The sequence below is a fragment of the Dama dama genome, chromosome 7 (assembly GCF_033118175.1).
Source record: "Dama dama isolate Ldn47 chromosome 7, ASM3311817v1, whole genome shotgun sequence".
Taxonomy (NCBI): Eukaryota; Metazoa; Chordata; class Mammalia; order Artiodactyla; family Cervidae; genus Dama; species Dama dama.
The window spans coordinates 47461713-47483961 of record NC_083687.1 but is presented as its reverse complement, the minus strand read 5'-3'; the positions used below and the strand labels follow the sequence as shown (position 1 = coordinate 47483961).

Here is a 22249-nt window from a genome sequence, read left to right as displayed (position 1 = left end):
AGACATAATTTATTTATAACCGCTGCAAGAAGTTAGAGTCATTCGGGGTTTATTTAACCGTTGTGTTGCTCATGGAAAACGCGTGGCATTCTAGCAAAACACCCCCAAATGCACATGCAAATTCTTTTAAAGCCAAATTTAAACCTGGAAGATACAAACGACTTTTTAGTCACATTACTGTTCGGGCTTTCAAAGCTAACATATTATTTCCATGTAAGACTATGAGAGAACTAGTGAATGTTAAAGGTATGATGCTGTTCTTTTAGAGGGAAGACTACCAGGGAAGAAAAGAAGCGTATTTTAGGTTGAGTGTGGGGAAGGAAGGAAATAAAAGGGGGGAATAGACTTACTTTGAGATTACAATTTCATTTCAATTTAATATGGTTTTAAGTTTGATTTGTGTGACAAGTCCAATTGTATAACAATAGGCACTAAAAGTCTTTGGATATGCCATTGCGTGAAAGGACTTTTTACAGGTTACACCTATTTTGTGTATTATTTTTAATAAACATTTCATAGTATTTACTACAGAAGTCTCTTTGGGAAGATGAGCAATAGAACAATTTCTGTATTTAAGAACCATAAGTTCCCTTGTATGTTGAATTAACCTATTGTATGTCTCTGTAATGCTGGATACAAGGAAGGAAATTTTATTAAGCCAGTTATTATTTCTTTCTGTTTTTCTCTATTCTACTCAGGAGACACTCTTGAAAAAACACTCCACCTAGCCTTAACTTGGTCTCAAAAATGTGAAGTGATTACATGCTTTTGGTATGTTTATTGTTAATAAGTAAGTTTCCTATAAAGAATAATTAACAGCCATTAGAAAGTAGATAATTATAAACAAATTCTATTTTAATATCTCTTTAGAAATACAAACATGAGTATGCATCTAAAAATGCAATCAATATATAAAAACATAGCTGGAAGGAAGTCTTTTTTTCAAAAGCAGGAAATAGTTGCTTATCTACTAAGTTAAACTCCTAAATCCTCCAACAAATGGATAATCCCATATTTCACAGTTTTAGTATTTCGTTGTCACATAAAATATGTAAATATCTATTCACGTTATTTTGGTGATTTGCACCTATAATGGGAGTCCGATGGGAAAGAAAATGCCATTCTTATTTGTAAAGCAATCCCTGAGTCAGAAGATCCCATGGAGAAAGAAATGGCAACCCACTCCAACATTCTTGCCAGAGAAATCCATTGTCAGAGGAGTCTGGTGGGCTACAGCCCATGGTGGGTCACAGAAAGAGCCGGACATGACCTAGCAACTGAAAACAACAACAACAAAAACACGGAATAATCTAGAATTAAAGCTGACCTTTGAAACAATTTAAATATAAAGTTAAATCATTTCTTCACCTATGGTATAAATTTATAAGTTATATAATACCTAACTCATGCACAAGTTGAGTTTTTTGCATAAACACTTAATGCTGCTTTCTAGGCACTCTCTTACTCAAGGGTTGGCCTTAAATTCATTTTTCCCCTTGGGTCAGTATTCTTGACCTTTGGAAAAGAACGTTCTGGCTCTACCAGAAGGTAGTTAAAGCTAACTCAGAAGTAAAGAAGAAATCAACATGACACTCCAATGGGAGAAGTATAAAACTATCATAGACAGTTTGGCGTCAAATGAAGAGTAAGTCAGTACCTCCTGGAAAAATCCATGCCACTTCTTACACAAAGCCCAAACTACCACTTGGACTTTGAGTTAGTTCAACGTAGACATTCTGCCAGACATAATGTATTTGATAAAGCTTCTGGCTTTTTATCTTCAGACTGGTTTGCTATATTAATTCAAAAGTCTCGGGAATATGAGAAACAATGGCAATAATTCAAAATTTTTCATTATCTGTTCTTGGATGTATCTTCATTTGTCATAACTGTTGGGCTATAATAAAGGAACTGCTTCTTTCCTTCCATATAAATTTGGGTTTATTCTTTCCCAGACCTGGTTTCAGTCCTGTGCTACCCAGACCCAGGGGAAAGGTGTGGGCCACATCCCCAGGAAGCCTCAGGTTGATGAAATTGCTACTCACCAACACCCAACACTTAGGTGGCGCTAGGGGTTAAGAACCCGCCTGCCAATGCAGGAGACATAAGAGATGCAAGTTCAATCCTTCTGTTGGGCATGGCAACCCACTCCAGTACTCCTGTCTGGAGAACCCTATGGACAGAGGAACCTGGTGGGACTACAGCCCATGGGGTCACAAAGAGTCAAGACACAACTGATACGACTGAGCACGCACTCCCAACACCAGGCCTGCCTTTGTCTCTAGTTTCCAGCCTTAGGAGCCTTCCTTTTATTTCAACTAGACTCTTGCAATTACTGAAAGGATCAAGGAGAGTTAGACTTTTCCAAATTGAAAGCAGTCACAAGACGATTAAAATCTAAGGGTGAAGATTATTAAAAGCACGGTTTATAATGGAAGCCACTCCTGTAGAAGGAACAAACATCCAACCGTAAGTCAACAGCAGAGTACCTCTAAATATTTATTCTCAGAGTTTTGCGTCCTTCCCTAACCCTCTTTGGTGTTTACCCATCTTCTTCCTAAAGGCAAGGGACTTACCAATTAGGTTAAAAAGACTGCAATCTTATCAGCCTTGCTAAAGCTCTGTTAGCATAATAATGGACCAGAGTTTTAATATAAGAGCTGGTCAACATTAGCAAGAGAAAGGGCTGTTTGTCTCCTAAAGGATTCATTCAAAGGGCTGGGAATGGTCACCCCTTCACCCCCACCCACTACTCCGCGATCCCTCTAGGGAGGAAAGGTTAATGGACGGGAGAGGAAGAGACTGCAGTGAGAGAAGACACAGGTCAAGGAGCGTGCTGGCTCCCCGAGGTGGACCCCAAAAGTGATGCAGAAGGTCATGGGGTGGGAGGGAGTAAAGATCTTGACTGGGACTAAGCTACTGGGGGAAATGGAGATCTCACCAGGGTTGAAAACAGCTCCTCGGGGAGACTAGAGTCTAGGAAGTGGAAGGCGAAGGATTGAAAAGGCAACCAGCTGCAGCAGCAAAGCCCCGGCTGCAGTGGTCTGTGCACGGCTGGGCCAGAAGTTCTGTCTCAGGAGCCAGTTGGTGAGATGATCTTGGTCAGCTGATGGACACTGGCAGGAAGTCTTGGTAAAACCTCCGTGTAGGAGTTCCCCGTTGGTGCAGAGGTTAAGAAACCACTTGCCAATGCAGAGAACACGGGTTCTGTTGTAGCCACGCGCTCCGTGAAACAAACCCACTCAGCAAGACAATGCAGATAGTGGAGTGCAGCTTATTACACCGGTGGGCCCAAGGCACAGTCTCCTGTTAGCCAAGGACCCCGACCAGTTTTTGTGAAAACTTTATATACCCTAAGTGTACATGCTCAAACCCACCTCCCCAAATTCCTTGAAACTAGTCTGGACAAGATAAAAGAGAGATACGATCAAAGTTAACCCATGATTCATGTGTCATAAGCATCGACAGTTAAACAGTGGACATTTATCAATAGGCCTGTGGTCACATCCCAATAAACATAATGGAATTTACGACTTTGTTTTGCTACAGAGATAATTAGCATATTCCTTTAGGTGACGGGGAGTCCAAGTCCAAGTCCTGAGGCTCTTTTTTCCGGGGGTCTGGTTTCCCATTGATACACCACTTCTATAGACAGCGGGCTCAAAGTTCAGAGTCCATTGGGAGGGTGACCAGGTGTGTAGCCTAATGCTCACAGCCTTGCCTAAGACGGAGTCCAGCTCTGTCTGTTTCCCCCTTCAGTTCCATCCCCGATCCTGGGAAGGCCCCACAGGGCGACTAAGCCTGATCACCACAGCTACTGAAGCCCGAGCCCCTCAACAGAGGCCTTCCCGCCCGCCGCACCTAGAGAGGGCCCACACGCGGCAGCCATGACACAGCGCAGCAGAAAAGAATAAATAAATAAATATTTTCTAAAACACCTCCATGTACATCCTGATGGGAAGGGCAGGGGGGATGAGAAGTTAGTCCTGGAGCTCACCCAGGGCTCCCCCAGGTGCCGCTAGTGGTAAAGAACCTGGTTGCCATTGCAGGAGACATAGGAGATGCAGGTTCAATCCCTGGGCGGGGAAGATCCCCTGGAGAAGGGCTTGGCAACCCACTCCAGTATTCTTGCCTGAGAATCCCACGGACAGAGGAGCCTGGCGGGCTTCAGTCCAGGAGTCGCAAAGGGTCGGACACAACTGAGCGACTAAGCTCAGCGCAGATGAAGGACAGTGGACGCCGTGTAACTGAGGCGACTTAGCATGCACACAGAGCTCACCCGTCCTCAACCCTCCGACTCTTCCAGGTTAGGATGAAGCACCAAGGCACGGCCAAAACTGTCTAATCCTTCCTGCAGAAGGAGAGCCTGTGTTCAGTTTACTCAGCTCCACAGAGGCAGGATTTGTGTAAACACAGCTCCCTGGCCTCGCGTTTCCCAAACCTAAAGGAAGTGAATGACTGCATTGAATTCTGTTTCTTTCCCTTGTTTGTTGCTTCACTGCATCGAGTCTGGATCAAAGCCTATGTTTAACATAAATAAAAGTCGATCTGCTAAAATTTTATGAAAAAGGTCATTAGATTCCTGAAAAATAGCCATTCCTTAAACCTGAAATTTTTTGTTTTTTTGATAAACTGCCAGCAGCACTTTGTTTGGATTAGAATTAAGTGTCTGCCAAACTGGAAACTTGTAAAACTCAATCTCAGAAGATTTTTTGTTTTTTTTTACAAACTTAGTGTAAGATTTTAAGCAGCTCTTCTCCAGTAACTCACTCAAGCAAAAACTGAGTCTTTTCTACATTAAAATACAGTGGATTTATAAGCCAGTTATGTCCTACAAAGTTGGGGAAGGGAGGAGGAGGAAAGAGAGACAGACCCACTATAACCTTATTTTCCTGATACAACTCCTGAGATTCATCACATTCTAGAATAAGGTGGTTCATGGGGGAATGAAATCAGAGGTGACAGAGTTCTGACAAGTCTATAGTCCGGTTTCCCCAGTGGCTCAGTGGTAAAGCAGCCACCTGCCAATGCAGGAGACACAGGTTCGATCCCTGGGTTGGGAAGATGCCCTGGAGGAGGACATGGCAACCCACTCCAGTATTCTTGCCCGGAAAATCCCATGGACAGAGGAGCCTGGTGGGCTGCAGTCCAAGGGTCACAACTGAGCAGGCATGCACAGCCATGGCAATGAGACCAATGCATCTCTATGCTCCTGGAGTAAGAATGAAGCCAGATGGACCACTGCAGCCCTCCTTGGGAAGGGTCTCCCTGGATGGCAGTCAAGAAGATCATCATTGGGTCTTCCACTTATGGAGAGCTGCCACATACCAGGCCTTGCTAAGCACTTTCTCAGATATTAACAAACCCTCAAGACCCATGTGAGACACAGGTCTGATCCTATTTCACAGAACAGGAAGCCAAAGTGGAGTGGAAAATGGCTCATCCCCCCCAGCTTCCCAGACCCCCAGTCATTCTTGGTTCCATTGCCCTGTTTTTCATTTCTTTCATTCCATCTATCTCTATCTAAAATGACTGAATGTAGTTGTTTGTTTCTGGATTCCCAGATGATGCTTAATAAATATGTATTGAGTGAATGAATGGACTTGCTCAAGGCCCTAAAGCTGTTGGCACCCAGGATAGAATTTGACCTCTGCTCTATCCAAATTCAAACATAACTACATATTTAAAGTTTTCCTTTTTTAATTAAAAAAAAACTACTTAGATACTAATGAAATTATATAATGTCTGGGAGATGCTTCAAAATATTAGAGGGGATAGGAGTGGCTTGTAAGTGAAAAAACTGACATTGTGTTGATAATTGATTGTTGAAGCTGGATCACGGGTGTGTGGGTGAGTACTCAGTTGTGTCTGACTCTGCAGCCCCATGGACTGTAGCCAGGTTCCTTAGTCCACGGGATTTCCCAGGCAAGAATATTGGAGTGGGTTGCCATTTCCTTCTCCAAGGGATCTTCCCAACTCAGGGATGGAACCCACGTCTCTTGTGTCTCCTGCATTGGCAGGCAAGTTCTTGATCACTGAGCCACCTGTGAAGCCCTGGGGATGGATAGGTACAGGTTTATTGCAATGCTCTCTCTACTTTAGTATATGCTTGAAATTCTCTGTAATAAAATGTTTAATTTAAAAAACAAAGAGAACTTCAGCACTCATTTTTTTATTTCTGTTCTTTCTCTTCCTGCTACAATCTTATCTGTTGCCAGTCTAAATGTCATCCTCCTTTTCATCCTATTCTAGCTAAACAATTTTCATTTCCCTTATTGCCTTTATTCCCCATTTCTTTGACTTATGTACAGCAGACAAAAATTTTTACTTCCCCCTGAACAGTTCTACATATAAAACATTGCCATATCCTCATTTCTGACCATTAACCAAAAAACAGGGATTTCATTCCAAAACTGTATATGTGAGAATTAGCAAATTTATATACAACTTTAGTACAATCATTAAATAATGATTTGGCACAAAATTTAAAATTCATGTATGCAAAAAAAATTGCAACACAGGAAACATCTGACTCATTGTTATTTAAACTATTAAACATAGCTTGTATCATTATTTACTCTAAACGTTCTCCTGAGTTAAGAAAGCAAGCAGTAACACCTACTCAAAGCAATTATAGGAAATAAGACTAGCTTTAAACATCAAATAAGAGAGGAATTTATTTGTTTATGCTTTTATTCTTCTGATTCCCATCGTCTCTCTAGACCGTGGCCAGCGTTATTGGTTTCTCAGCCTGTTTCTAATCTCTAGTGCTCCTTTGTCAGCTGATCCCAAAAGTTGCTCAGCAGCAACATTTAGCCCCAAATGAGATGTTCATCCTCCACCCACTCTCACATCCAAGACAGCTTTGTAAAACCATCAGCCACTGAGATATACATGCAAGTCCACTCATGTGCTAGGAAAATATTGCCATTTGTTAGAGGGGGCTGAAGCAATTGGCTTGTCCGTCCCCCAGACCACACACGCGTCTTCCCTTCTTGAACATAGATGTGATGACTGGAGCTACAGCAAGCACCTTACAACTATGAGGATGGCATCTAACAAACACAGGATGATAGAGTGGAAGGAGGTTAAAAAAAAAAAAAAACTGTGCATCTAACATCATTACAGAGCATCTTAGTCAATGCCAGCAAACACTTGCTCATATTTTTTTTTAAGTCAGTTATTGCAATAGCTATTAAAAAATACATTTTAAACTGATTTAGTTATACGGGCTGAAAATCTTCAACTGCAGATTAATATTAATAGACTTCATAAAGAAAATAAGATCTTAAAATGAGGACAATCCTAAAGAAGATAATACTTACGGACATACAAGAGAATAATTGTGCTCGGAACATAGGTTTCCTCAGCGGCTTCAGTTAACACCTATGGCTTGAGGTGCTAAGGGTATTGGTTTGACAGAAAACAATAAAATTATGTAAAGCAATTACCCTTCAATTAAAAAATTAATTAATTAAAAAAATAATAAATACACAAGTCTCCATTCATTCAAAGGATTGTCATTCAGTATTTGGCTTAGGGTACTAATCCAAACTGTGAATAAGGGGAGTCATTGTGTACTTTTAAAAAAAACAAAATTGTGCAATTGCATCAGTCATGTCTGACACTGTGACCCCGTGGACTGTAGCCCACCAGGGTCCTCTGTCCATGGGGTTCTCCAGCCAAGAATACTGGAGTGAGTTGCCACACCCCTCTCCGGGGGATCTTCCCAACCCAGGGACTGAACCCACATCTTTTACATCTCCTGTACTGATAGACAGGTTCTTTACCACTAGCACCACCTGGGAAGCAAAAAAATAAAATTACTTATTGTGAAAAAAAAAATGTAGCACAATGTTTTCACTGTTAGCACCCCATTTCATCACATCTCTTATCAGTTTCATGACCATAAAAAGCAGCTACAAGTTCATGATCTTTTTCACTATTGGAATGATCTTTTTTTCTTTTAACTCCTCTTCTATCTTCTCACACCGAACCCCACCCACTAACACTCCATCTCCAATTTCTAATTTTTCAACCCTAGAAATAATTGTTGTACCTTATGCCCATCCTATATCAGTTATTGGGCTTCCCAGGTGGTTCAGTGGTAAAGAATCCATCTACCAACGTAGGAAATGCAGGTTTGATTCCTGGATCAGGAAGATCCCCTGGAGATGAAATGACAACCCACTCTGGTATTCTTGCTTGGGAAATCCCATGGACAGAGAAGCTTGGAAGGCTACAGTCCATGGGATTGCAAAGAGCTGGATGAGACTGGGGGACTGAGCGTGCACTTATATCAGTTTACTAGACACTTTCATTTGCTCAGCAAACGTTCACTGAGCACCTACTACGTGCCACATGCAGTGTGAGACGCCGAGAGTGTAGTGGTGAATATAGTGGTCTAGACTACAGGGATTCCCAAACTCCCAGACCTAATGCCTGAAGGTCTAAGGCAGAGCTGAGGTAATAATAATAGAAATAAAGGGCACAATAAATGGAAGGCATTTGAATCATCCTGAAACCATCACCCCCTACCCAGTCCGTGGGAAAAATATCTTTCACAAAACCAGCTCCTGCTGCCAAAAACCCTGGGGACCACTGGTCTGGAGAAATTCAGACTCTTGCTTAAATTTCATCTTGGGGTAACTACTCATGCTTTGCATTTTATTTTTATGTGGCTAAAAGAATGTATACAAAGAAAGTATAATTTTTTTAAATATTTTAAAGTTAGATATTCCAGACTTGCTATTGCAAGTGAATTATTTGCTAGTGACCTTTAGATGCTTGAGGAGAGTGACAAGACTACCTGGGCAAGAATAAAAGTGGTTCTATATGTTTTAAAAACCTACCAAAAAAAAAAAGATATGTTTGAGCATATGGGTTTCTTTCATAGGTTATCAACCACTTAGAAAAAATAACCAGGTCTAGGCAATATACACATACAGAATGTACATAAATGTGTTTCAAAAATATAGAATGTTAGACTTCAAGCAACCTTAAAGATCTGACATATTGGGAAACTGGATCTTAAAAAAGGTTCAATGACATGCTTAAAATTACAAGGCCAGCCCATGTTTAAGATCCAATTATTTCACTCAGAAAGGAGGTTTACTACAGCAGAAGTTAATCAAATTAAATAGTAGAACAAGAGTCCTCAAATCATATCTGGAAATCTGACCCTGGCCCTCTGTTTAAAAGAGACACTTATAGAAAGAGGAAATAGAGCTCAGCTTGCTATCAAGGGCAGAGGGGCAGGTACAAGGCTGCAAGGTAGTCGGCGTGAACCAGGAGACAGGCAGGAAGGACAGAGCTGCTACAGGTTACTGATTTCATCGCTACAGCATTTAAAGAAGGAAAGGTAATATTTTTTTCTGATAAGGGAATGTACCTTGTTTCTAAGGCTTGCTTGGGATGGCAAAGATGAAATTCTGTTATCAATGTGGCTGAACAGTCTCTGAATCTTGGAAGCAAACCCAACTGATTTTTAACTTCAGTGTAAGAAAACATCAGAAGCTTGATGGGGAAGGTGATTTATAAGAGCTGAGACTAAAGAGAGGTTACTAATTTGCTTCTGGGTGGCATTTTTAAAAAGGGAAATGCTTCTCTGTTCTTCTCTGTATGATTATCCCTGCTTGGCAATGTAGGCCTGATGTCTGTGAGCAACCATCCATGGAGGGTCTTATGAGGACATTCATAGATCTTAGAGGTCTGTGTATTTTGAGGGGAGAGGATTCATCATTTCCTTAGATCCTCAAAAAAGTCTCTGGCTCGAGAAAGACCAAAGATTCTATTAACAACCTTTGTGACTCCAAACTTGGATTGAAACATGGTCAATGTTGGGACTTCCCTGGTGGTCCAGTGGCTAAGATTCCACACGCTCCCAATGCAAGGGGCTCAGGTTCGATCCCTGGTCAGAGAACTAAATCCCACCAGCCACAACCAATGGTTCACGGTTCACATGCCACAACTAAAGATCCTGTTTGCCACAACTGAGATCTGGTGCAGCCAAATAAATAAACAAATATTTAAAAGAAAGGGAAGAAACTGCTCTGAATTTAAAAAAAAAAAAAAATCAAAATGAAGAAAGATACATGGTCAATGCAAAAATGAGGTCAATGTACATGTGGGCTTCCCACCTGCCCACCCCCCCTCCCCGGTTCTCTGGCTCAGGGTGACCAATAATTTATGCCAAGTGAGTAGGAAAAAAAAATGCGCATTTCACTGATTTTATTACCTTTTCCTAAGGGGAGAGCAAAAAGGTGAAAAAAATTAAGTTGTCAACAGGTACAATTTTGTACTTACTTGTAAGAGAGCGAGAGTGTAGACAAAATGTAGTGTATACACTAGATAATATCACTGTTTTATCCAGTACCAGCAGCTTCTCCCTCTCAGTACCATTCCTCAGCCCAACCACAGTTGCCTAGGGTGATGTGAGAAAGTGTGTAGAAACCATGATTAATGGTTCTTACTTATCTCCTATTAAAATGCCTAGCGGCCTTTGAATATAGGTGCCTGAAGATTTAAAATTTATTAATTTATTTTTCTTCGAATCAGTATATCCTGACGCTAAATTGCTTTAGCACTTTGCAAAAATCCTATAAAACTAATTTATGAAGTAAGTTGTCTGGCTATCCAAGGCCTGGACATTTCTCTATAAAAGATTCAATATATACTTTTTTTAACTCAGTGCTTTTGTTTTTTCCATGTATATGAATCCTCCCCCAAACTGGCAATTTTCTTCTACCTCCTTCATTTCAATATTGTGCATTTGAACTGCGTCATGGGATTGCTTAGCATTATGCTGTCAACGGTTCACAGGAAAAGAGTATATTTGATTTAAATAGGATGAAAATGACATAGTTCATACTTCTGTTTAGTTTGTGAGAAGGCGAATACATAAAAACAATGAGCACTAAGTAAAATTGATCAGCTTTACATTTATCGTGTGCCCACGATCTGTGTGTGCCCAGGATCTGTGGGTCATAATAACAGTATTAAAAATATCAAGCGTCTGTCAGCGGGTGTTCTATGCCAGCCTCTGCGATGTGGACCTTGTTGTTTAGTCACTAAGTCATGTCTGACTCTTTGCGACCCCATGGACTGTAGCCCACCAGGCTCCTCTGTCCATGGGATTTCCCAGGCAAGAATCCTGGAGTGGGTTGTCATGCCATCCTCCAGGGGTTCTTCCAGACCCAAGGATTGAACCCTTGTCTCTTGGGTCTACCTGCATTGGCATACGGGTTCTTTACCACTATTGCCACATCATCTTCCACTACCAAATCACCATTGAGGGCGGCAAAGAACTGAGAATCTGAAAATGCACAGGGGAGATCTTTAAGACAGAAGCATGACCACTAGAGAAAAAAAGAAAAAAAAGACTAAAAATCTGTTTCCCCTCCTCACCTCCAGCCATTCTGTTTTTCCCCAGAGATGTGGACGGTGGTGTCAGGGAGGAGAGCACCATGAACCTGCGCGTCTCTCCTTGGTCCGTGGCATGGGTGCAGCTCTCCACCTCTGAACTCTGGCTGGACGCTACGCAGAGGTGCCAGGATGCCTCACCAAGGGAAGGGTATGCCAGCTTTCCAGACTGATAAGAGGAAAGTAAGCAGCATCCATTTCAGAAGGAAACTTGTTGTCACAAGGTTTTTGGACCATGTTCACTGAACAATTATGGGTAAAATGTCAAAAAAAATCCTTGCCTGAATTTTCATTTCTCTTGGATTTTCCAAATGTGTCTTCAGAGGTTCTTCCACCACACTTGCTTTCAGGAACAAACCAGTGGGAGGAGGTGAGGGCTCAGGGCAGAAAGTGGCTGGGGGGCTCCTTGGGTTCACAAACATCTTCCTCTCTGCTGCCATCCAGGAATTCATTAGGATGGAGGACCATTCCTATGCCCTAAAGCTTTGGATCTTTGGGGACCTTCAGCTTATTTTCAAAGGCATAGTGAGCCCTAGAATATAGTCATGAATATTGCTTATCCAAGAGTCTGGATACTAGAGAAAGTTGGGAAATTGTTTACCAAGGACTTTTGTTAATGGTGACTCGGTTTACTAATCATGACATCATCGTAATTTTTAAAGCATTTGCTGTAAATGTGAGGCAATTTGCATTAATCAAATTGTCTGCCTGGTTGCAAATTACAGCTGGTTGTATCGATACGGACTAACCCAGACCACCATAGACATGGGTTATAAGGGATACACCATGACCGAATTTATCAGGGGTTTCATCAGAAAAAAATCTCATACATTTCATGAAACAAAGACTACTATTTCTGAGGAGATTCTATTCAAGAGGAACAGGCTACACAGACATTTGGAAAGGAAAATGTTTAGCAAGGATACAAAGGTAGCACTGATGGGCATTTTCTCAAAAACTACTATGTTATTGTTATGTATGATTTGGGATCCTTCTACAACTCAACATCTCTTAGGGAAAAAAAAAAAGGTGAATGTGTTGGGGGACATCACCATAAAGTCCAGGGGCCGGAAAACCTCAGGTATGGCTAGGTCTAGGCACTCAAAAATGTTAACTCAAGTTCATGTGGACGACGCACAGTGAGGCCAAACAAACTGAGCCATCAGAGTCTGGAGCAGAGAAAGGCAGTTCACGCCTGAAAAGCCAGAACTCCCCGAAGGGTTTCGAGCAAACCACTTTTAAAAACCAGGTGAGGGAGGGGAGTCAACAGGCGCCCAATTCTCCGCAGGACTGACGGTGAGGTGGCAGGAGGGGTCACAGGGTCAGCCGTCCTTAGGCTCCAAGAGGTCTGGGGCTCCATGCTCAGGGTCTTCAGGGAGTTAGCATCATCTATCTGTTGGAGAGGAGGAGGTTTTTGACATCTGCAAAACAACTCAGAAAATCTACATCAAATGCTATTGTCTAGGTACTTTAGGGGGGCAAGGGCGGTCCCCAGAAGGCCCCAGGGGTCTGGCTCCGTTACCAGATGATTCTATCAGGAACCTGACTCCATTACTCTCAGCTGTCTTTTCCCTTCTCTGGCTCTATTCTCAAGCAGCTCTCTCTCTAATCCTAGTAAAAACAGCTCCCAGCCTGACCTCCTACCTGTTAAACCACAGTTACATGAAGAGGATGGGCTCCCCAGGTGACATCAGTGGTAAAGAACCCGCCTGCCAATGCAGGAGACGTAAGAGACGGGGATTCAGTCCCTGGTGGGGAAGACCCCCTGGAGGAGGACACGGCAACCCACTGCAGTGTTCTTGCCTAGAGCATCCCATGGACAGAGGAGCCTGACGGGCTACAGTCCACGGGGTTGCAAAGAGCTGGACACAACAGAAATGATTTAGCAGGAACACACACAAAGGAAGAGGATGCCTCTGGAGCTCACTGACCTATTTTGGGTCATGTGATCAGTTCACAGCTAGTCACTGAGGACCATTTTGAGACCTTGTTCTCGTGGACCGGGGTGGGTACCTCAGGACCCACACAATGGGCTCAGCCTCACTTTCACCTGTGAAGTAGCTCCCTAGGGCGGTCATAACTAAGTACTGCAGACTGACTGGATTGAACAGCAGACACTTATTTCTCGCAGTTCTGGAGGCTGAGAAGTTCAAGGTCAAGCTGTCAGCAAGGTGGTTTCTTTGGAGACCTCCCTCCTTGGCTTGTAGGTGGCTCTACATCCAGTGTCTTTATGTGGTCTTCTCTGTGTTTGTCTAAGTCCTAATCTCTTCTCATAAACACCCTAGTCAGATAAGGGCCACCCGATGTGAAGAGCTAACTCATTTGAAAAGACCCTGATGCTGGGAAAGATTGAAGGCAGGAGGAGAAGGGGACGACGGAGGATGAGATGGTTGGATGGCATCACTGACTCAACGGACATGAGTTTGAATAAACTCCAGGATTTGGTGATGGACAGGGAGGCCTGGCATGCTGCAGTCCATGGGGTCGCAAAAAGTCGGACACGACTGAGCGACTGAACTGAACTGATATAAGGGCCCACCCATTTGACCTCATAGTCTCTTAATCACCTCTTTAAAGGGCCCTATCTCGAAACATCGTCACATTCTGGGATACCCTAGAATTAGGATTTAAACATACACATTGCGAGGGTGGGCGGCGCACTTCAGCCTTATAAATTGAATTTTCTAAGAAAATTTTGAGGCTGTTATCAGAAGAAAAGGAAATCAATGCTATCAGACACAAACAACCCGTCTGCTAAACACCTCCAGCCTCTGCAGACACTCTCCCAGCAAATCCTGTCATGAATTTGCTACAACTTGATTTGAGATGGCAATATTTCCAGTCCTTGAGGAATGCCCCCACTTGGAAGGTTTGCTGTTGTTGTGGTTTAGTCACTAAGGCATATCTGACTCTTTGCAACCCCAAGGACTGTAGCCCGCCAGGCTCTTCTGTCCATGGGATTTCCCAGGCAAGAATACTGCAGTGGGTTTCCAGTTCCTACTTGGAAGGTTACCACCCTGGTTAATAGTACTGGAAAACAATAGTAAAGCTTTCAAACCAGGTTCCCTAAGTGTGTTTCATTAAATGTTCAATGACTGGGCATTTAGATAGATATTACTGGGGGAAAGACTTTTGTTTTAGAAATTATCAAATGCAAATTAGCCAAGTTTCTAGACCACAGAACTTTCCAGAGCCTTTCAATATGCTAATAATTATTGTGAATCCCCAAGAATGAGGGTGGTGTCTGCAACATTTATGCTTCCTCCAAACACACATTAGGAATGCTTCCTTATAAAATTGCCAGCCACACAGCTGGACTTAAAAGCTAAGAGTTGAGTTTGGGGCGGAAGAAGGACAAAGAAACTTCTGGACCTTTGGAAATGGACCTTTGCCAGTTCTAGAGAGCTTCAGGCACCTAACCAGCTCAATGTCAGCTGACTAGTAGTGGGAGGTTAGAGCTGAAAGCATGCCACTGAGGCTGGCAGCAGCAGGAAAACTAACCAGGGCAGAGGGGAAAGAGAAGAAGCTATCGTCCAGATCACCAAATTCAAGAGCTGCAGAAAAATCAAGCATGAACTGGGTGCTTAGTTTCTAAGGAGCCAATCTACCCAATCGTGGGTGGCGGGGAGAGTTCCATGGTGAGATTTCCTGAGCATCTTTCAAGTGTCTGGGTCAAGAACCACAGAGATTCATCTTAGCTAATGGTATGGATATCAACCCGGGGCCATCTAGGCAAGGGGTGCTGATCCAATTTCCAGTTCTAGAACTGGAGTAGGACCCAGGATCTGGGGAGAAAGCAGGGAGACCACCTGAGCATGTTCAGTAGAAGTCTAACCTGGGGTGACAAGGGACTGATATTCACATAGTTTTCAAGATTCCAGATCCGTTTCAGGGGAGCAGCAGATTTTAGGCAAATTTACTAGCAGGGAAAAAAAAAAAAAAAAACTGCCATCAGACTAGCAAGCTGGCTGCTCCCCTCGCCTTCTCAGCTCAAATTGCTGCACGGATACCACCAACTGTAATGCCCCTGTCCTTCCCGCTCCAACCAAAGGGCCTTTCTCACCCCCACTTAGCACTACTGCAACCTTCTCCTTTTTCTCAAGCTGTCCCTCTTTTCATGTTTTACCTGGGTAAACCCAGCTGGTTATTTAAGATCCAGCTCAGGCAAGACCTTCTTAGGGAAGACATTCTTGCCCTCCCTTACCTCCCTCCATCACTTCCCAGGCTGAGTTAGATGCTCTCCCTTCACATTTCAAGGAGCCATGGACTAACACTTCCGCTCTGGACCATCATTTTGCTGACAAAAGTCTGTCTAGTCAAAGCTATGGTTTTTCCAGTGTCATGTATGGATGTGAGAGTTGGACCATAAGGAAGGCTGAGAGCCCAAGAATTGATGCTCTCGAACTGTGGTGCTGGAGAAAACTCTTGAGAGTCCCTTGAACTGTAAGGAGATCAAACCAGTCAGTCCTAATGGAAATCAGTCCTGAATATTCATTGGAAAGACCAATGCTGAAATTGATGCTCTAATACTTTGGCCACCTGATGTGAAGAGCTGACTCACTGGAAAAGACCCTGCTGCTGGGAAAGCTTGAAGGTAGGAAGAGAAGGGAGCAGCAGAGGATGAGATGCTTACATACCATTACTGACTCAATTGACATGAATTTGAGCAAACTCTGGGAGATGGTGAAGGACAGGGAAGCCTGGCGTGCTGCAGTCCATGGGGTTGCAAAGAGTCAGACACAACTTAGAGACTGAACAGTGAACAAAACTGGACCATGCCAGACCCAGAGACTTGTGTGTCCGTCCTCCGCTGGGGTGTGTTAGAAGCAGAATGAATATCTGTAGAACTCAAATGAACTGCAAACAGCAAGGTACACAGAGTTAATGCGACTATCGCATCCACTCAGAATTGAGCTTAGCACATTACGTTTACTTTCTACTTGTAAATGTTGAAAGGATACCCTTTCACATATAATTCTCTTGCCATTTGACCTCTAAATAAAATCGAGGACACAGTGTCAACGGGGCTAAGGCATCCTTCTGACACATGGTAATTACCCTTAAAAGCATACCTCCCAACGAATCCCCTAAAAAACACCACAGCTCAGATTCTGGCAGCGTTCATAAATCACCAGCTCTGGACCCTCAGAAGTTTAGGAAGTTAGCAAGGATCCTTGACAGAATTACTGCTTTTATTAATGCTGTGGGCTTGGATTATTTATTTAAGATTACCAGGATCAGAAAACATGCGCTGCAATCAAGCCTTCACCTAAATCACAAGGAATGGTACAAGGTCCCCTCGAGATAGCAAGGTCTCATTATTTTCTGGTTGAGAAGACGCTCTCCCGAGAGATCTAGGAGCTGGTTAAACTCCAGGAAGAAAGAGGATGATCAAAAGTATCTTTTCTGTTCCAAGCGCTATAAATATTAAACACATGTTTTGCAGTTCAATTGTTTCAGAAAATTTTCCAATGTGACCTTTATAAACATTAGTACCTCCCTCCCACCCCAGTAACTAGCTGCTGGATGGAGGCCCCTGGGGTCAGTTAATGAGGAAGTGCTCCCAGTACGTGAACTATGCCCCCGGAGCAAGACAGACCCTGTAAGGAAGTGTGTTACCTCTTCCAGGTCACAGGTTTCCAATTAGACTCTAATTACTCGAACACTAAATTACTCAACCCGAAAAGAAAAGAAAGCTTCCCAAAGTTGGAGAGGCACACGGAACCTCAGTGGGAAAGGGCTTCAGAAATGACCGGTGCTAACCTCCTTTTATAAAAGAAGGCAGAGAGCCAAGGTGAGAAGTCCAGGGTCCCGGAGCCCACCTCCGTCTCCAGCCAGCCGGGTCACTGTTGACTGTGTCTTTCAGGATCTCACAAGCTTGGCTGGTTTTTCTTCCCTCTCCACCCTCCGCTCTGGGTTCGCTTCCTCCGTGTAATAAAAAGAGGATGTTGGACAGTATCCGTTTCCTTTCTCTCGCCTATCACCACTCTGATCCCCAACAAATCAAATCACCACCACTTTCCATCTGCGCTTTTCTTCTGCCTGCAATGCTTTTTCCTTCCCTGGGAAGTCTGGCAGACTTTTTCTCGGCTCTAAGGCCCAGCTCCAGATGCGCCTGGCCTTCCCTGGCAGAGAGCTCTTCTCATTCTTGTGTTACCATCTTCATGACCCATATATGTTGTAGGACAGTGCTTATGGCATCGATCTTGACCTGTCTCTTGGACTAAGCTGTGGCCACATGGCACGTCCTCAGTCACATGCCAGTCTCCTACACCCCTCACTTCAGTTTCCACTTCAACTCTCCTCTTTGAAAACCCAAATCCGTATTTCCCAGGCCACTCTCACTGCATATCCTAACCTTCCACCAAGTGTTCCACCATCATCACAAATCCAGCGTTCCCAAGACAGGAGCCATAGTTTCCTTTGCCCACCCATCCACCACCCCAAAATCTACTCCTGGTCCTCACCTACTCATCTCTGTGAATGCCATTAGTATCCTCTTGGTGACCCAGATTAAAAACCCAAGGTTCCTGGTACTTCCCTAGTGGTCCAGTAGGTAAGATACCCAGCTCCCTATGCAGGGGACCTGGGTTCTATCCCTGGTCAGGGAACCAGATTCCATGTGCCACAACAGAGACCTGGAGACAGCCAAATAAATAAATGTTTTCTAAAAAGGTCTTTAAAATATTTTAATAAAAGGTCTTAAAAAAACAACTCAAGGTTCTCAAAAATAAGTTAATTAGAATAAAAATCCAAGGTTCTCAAAAAGAAATGAAACAAAATTAAAAACCCAAGTTTCTCTCTGGAGCTTCCGCCGACCTTTCTCTGAGTAACTACCAATGCTTTTCATTCCAATTAGACCTCATCTCTAGCAGCTATCACCTGCTTCTTGTACTGGAACCACAGTCAATCCAGGCTCCCGTTACCTCCCATCTGACTGTGTTCAGGACCTTCCACTCTGTTCTCAGTCTCAGTTCTTCTCCTCCTAGACCCCCAACACACTGCTGCTACAGCCAATATCCCTAAGAGCAGCTCGGTCAGAGAGTTCTCTTGCTCACACTTTCCGTGACTCTTCAGTGTCTAGCTCTTTGTCCAAACTCTTCAGCATTTTGTTCAAAATCCTCTACAATTCAGCTTCAACTGTATCTCCGTTCTTACCTAAAACCATCCCAATTACTCATCCTAGCTCCAACTACAACTTCTCCTCGCTGTGTTTTCCTGCCACTTTTCCTTCTCTCAAAAATCCAGAAACTGAAACAATTAAAAGCAGAACAGTAAAATAGTATTTGATAAGAGTTTTTTGTGCCCATAAGGACAGTGTGCAAACTGGGAGCTTTCGGATTCAAAACTGAGATGAGGCTCAGAGGGATGATTCCATCATGGCATAAAGAGTGGAAATGAGGGAGTTGTTTAGCCTTCACAATGATGGGTTCTGACAGCGGGAGTTACCAGGCAGCAGGGGATTGGTTCAAAGTGATTACCTCATAGCATTTTAGAAAGACGACTTAAGTTTCTTTTATGATTTACAAGAAGTAATCTAAATTAAATCTTGCTTACGTTCATGAAATAAGCTAGACTTAGTTTTGCTTACACGGCTTAAATGGTTTTGTCTGCACACACTTTTCAAGTTTGGTCTCTGTTTTGCATTTATAGAGCACTGGATGAAGAAGAAATTGAGTGGTTTAGAAAGTGTCCAAACTCTCTTTCTTAGAAGTTCCTAGTTCAGGAACTCCCAGTTAGGAACTGTGGACTTCTTACGCCTTTGAGGTCATACCAGATGAGTTTTCAATCAATTATAGACGATCCATTTCCCCTCTAATTTACCATATTTTCCAGCAGGAAGAGAGGAAGGTATTCTCTTCCCTACCTCCCCACTCAGAAAGTCCACTCATCAGTCTGAGTTTATTAAACGAAAATCTTTAATATGTGAGAAGTGTTAAGTGTAATATCAACATATCCCCAAAAGGGGTTGAGAACTTTGAATTATTAATAGTCCACTTAAAAATACTATGACTATTTTCTCTGAAATTGCTAAGCTTGTGTGATTGGTCAAACTGAGTAGACAATTTAATCACATAACCATTAAAGGCTATGAAATAACTGATTTAGGCTACTAAGTTCACTTGCCCAACTTGTATGATTATTTTCACATGATATGGACAAAGACTATACCGCTCAACACCAAGAGAAACAAAATGGTGATGATAAAAAAATAAATACATTTGTGTTCCATAATGTCTATGAATGTGTGAGATCAAGGATTTATCTTAAGTAACAAACTCTCAGTTTACAGATAATAAAACTATTACCAGAGGTCAATATCTTTTGTACAATCACGAAGTTATCCTTTAAAAAAAACTGGTATAGTTAGTTTCCCTATTTTATTGTCTATACAGGCAATTTAACTTTATAAGAAGTTCCTTTCAGGAATCCTCGTTGTTTCTCTAAAACACTGCATTGAGCCATGACTCCATAAATTCATGTGAACAAGGATGATATAAATGCTGCCCTCAAAAGACTTCCAGTTAAACAGTCTGGTAACTAGACTGTGGGGAGATTCAGGGGGTAGCTTCCTGGCAGCTACCTAGATGGCCCTAGAAGCATGGCTCAAAAATCCATATACGTGGAGCAACTCAAGTAAGAAGTTGGATGGTGCTCAACTCCATTGGCTAAGTTGGACACCAAGGGCCAAGGTGTTTATATGTTGGTTTTGGTGTTAATGTGGTGTTTTCCCAAGGATCTGGGATTAAGGAAGCATGCAAATTCTGCATTTGTGGGCTTGCAGGTATGATTTAATTTGCTTATGCAAATATAGGTTTGGTCATATACAGAAGGAAACAAACAAAAAGAGACAAGGAAAGCTGATGTTCAAACTTCCTCCTTAATAGCCATCTATTTTCTTTGGGTTTTTAATTGACTAAGGGAAAATAATATTGTCTAATCACACCTAGGAAAACTGAATAATAATAGAAACAGAATTAAGAATTCTGTAACAGAATTACAGAATTAAGTATGGTATAAAGTTCAGAAGGTCTATAGTTTGATATAAGATAAAACATGTTCTTCTTAGGGTGACCAAAATTAGTAGGAAAGATGAAAATGATTTCTGGAAGGTGAGATTTTAGACTTGTTTTCAGTTTCTAGGCTTAAATAATCTCCCCACTTACAATGTGCATCTGTGACCATAGTATATATTATGCCTGTTTTCTTGCTTAAAATCTAAACTTAAAAGCAATCTCCCCAAGGACATAGTAGGTTAAAAACCATTTTAAGGACACTAAAATGTTATTTTAGAGACACTCGGAGGTATCTACATCCCTGGTGGCTGAATAAGGCAGAGGTCTGACCTAAAAAAAAAAATGAACAAAAAAACCAAAATCATTGTTATGCCAGAAGAAATATATTTTACAACAATGTAACAGCAAGTCACTAAAACTTGTCAATATTTAGGTACATGCACATTGGTCAGGACTGAATCTAGGCCCTTCATTTCATTACTTTCAATGTGCAGAGCAATGCATAAATTCAGGAGCCATAAAGATATGGGAAGAATTTCCATTTTTGCTCACTCCTCTCTCCTAAAATACAATGCAGGCAAATACTTTCAAAAAATATTAGGGTTTCTATTGAGAGATTTTTCAAAGCAATCTGTCATCCATTTGTATTTTTAATTTAAAAAAAAAATTAAAAAAAAGTGAGAAAACGATGCTATTCGTGGTGTCATGTGTGGATGAGAGAACGCAGCCTTTGCCTCTTCTCCTCCGGTCGCGGCAGAGTCCAGTCTCCAGTCTCAGAGAGGCAGTTGTGCCAAGAGAATCCTTTACTTGTCTAGAACTCTGAATCACCAGGAGATCCACACACGCACCACCAAAACACCTGCTGATGTTTTAAATCATACAAGTTAGTTTCTCAAAGTGCCATCTATGGACCCCCAAGGGGTCTCTGAAGCTCCTTCAGAGGGTGCTGGAGTTCAAAACTACTTTCATAATAAATTTTTTCCCATTTCACTGTGTTGACATTTGCACTGATGGTGCAAAAAAACATGGGTAAAGCTGCTGGCCCTTAGCCCAGACCCAGGAATAGGAACAAACTGAACTAGCAGCTCTGGGGGCGGGGGGGGGGCGGCGGGGGGCGAGGGAGGGAAAGCTAGCTTTACTTAATGATCTTGATGAAGCAGTAAGAATGAACTTATTAATCTGAGCTCTTACATACACATTTTTTAAAATGTTCTGTTTGGATAAAATGGGAGGTGCCCATAAAGTACTTCTGCTGCATGCCTTCAGGGAAAAGTACTTATGCGACCGTTTGAATTACAACTGAAATATGACTATCTTCATGGAACACTATTTTCACTGGGAAGAATGACTGACAGGATCACTTTGGCTATTCAACTTTGACTACTTGGCAGACATATTTCAAAAATCAACTGAGCGAGTCTGTTAGTTCAAGGTAAATGCCCAGCAGTATTTGTTGCAAAAGATAAAATTTGAGAAAATTGAGGGCTGTACTAAGGAGATTATATGTTTGAAATAATTCGTGATGCTCCTACTAGTGGAGACCATGAATTCCAATTATGAATCTGCCACCAAAAGCTGCCTTCCCAAGTAAACACTCTCCCAAAGCGTATGGATTAATCCAGGACATCTTGCACTCTTCTCTGCTGTTTACAAAACATTTCCCTAGCTCTAGGTCACAGGAGCTAGGAGTCTCCAATTTCCCGAACCTATTCAGGTGCCCATTTGATGTTGTCAACAATGCATCAATCTAGCTCAGCAGAACCTTCCCTTCTCCCAGCCAGCAAGGCCTGAGAGCACCGCCCTCTCTACAG

General features: G+C 42.4%; 1 long non-coding RNA gene across 1 annotated transcript; it reads right to left on the bottom strand.

The window, feature by feature from the left end:
- Positions 1 to 12274: 12274 nt before the first annotated feature.
- Positions 12275 to 17308, bottom strand: LOC133059206 (uncharacterized). Its single transcript, XR_009693495.1, has 2 exons — positions 17185 to 17308; positions 12275 to 12814 (listed from the first exon to the last, which is right to left on the bottom strand). It is a non-coding gene; the product is annotated as an uncharacterized LOC133059206 (long non-coding RNA).
- Positions 17309 to 22249: the final 4941 nt, after the last annotated feature.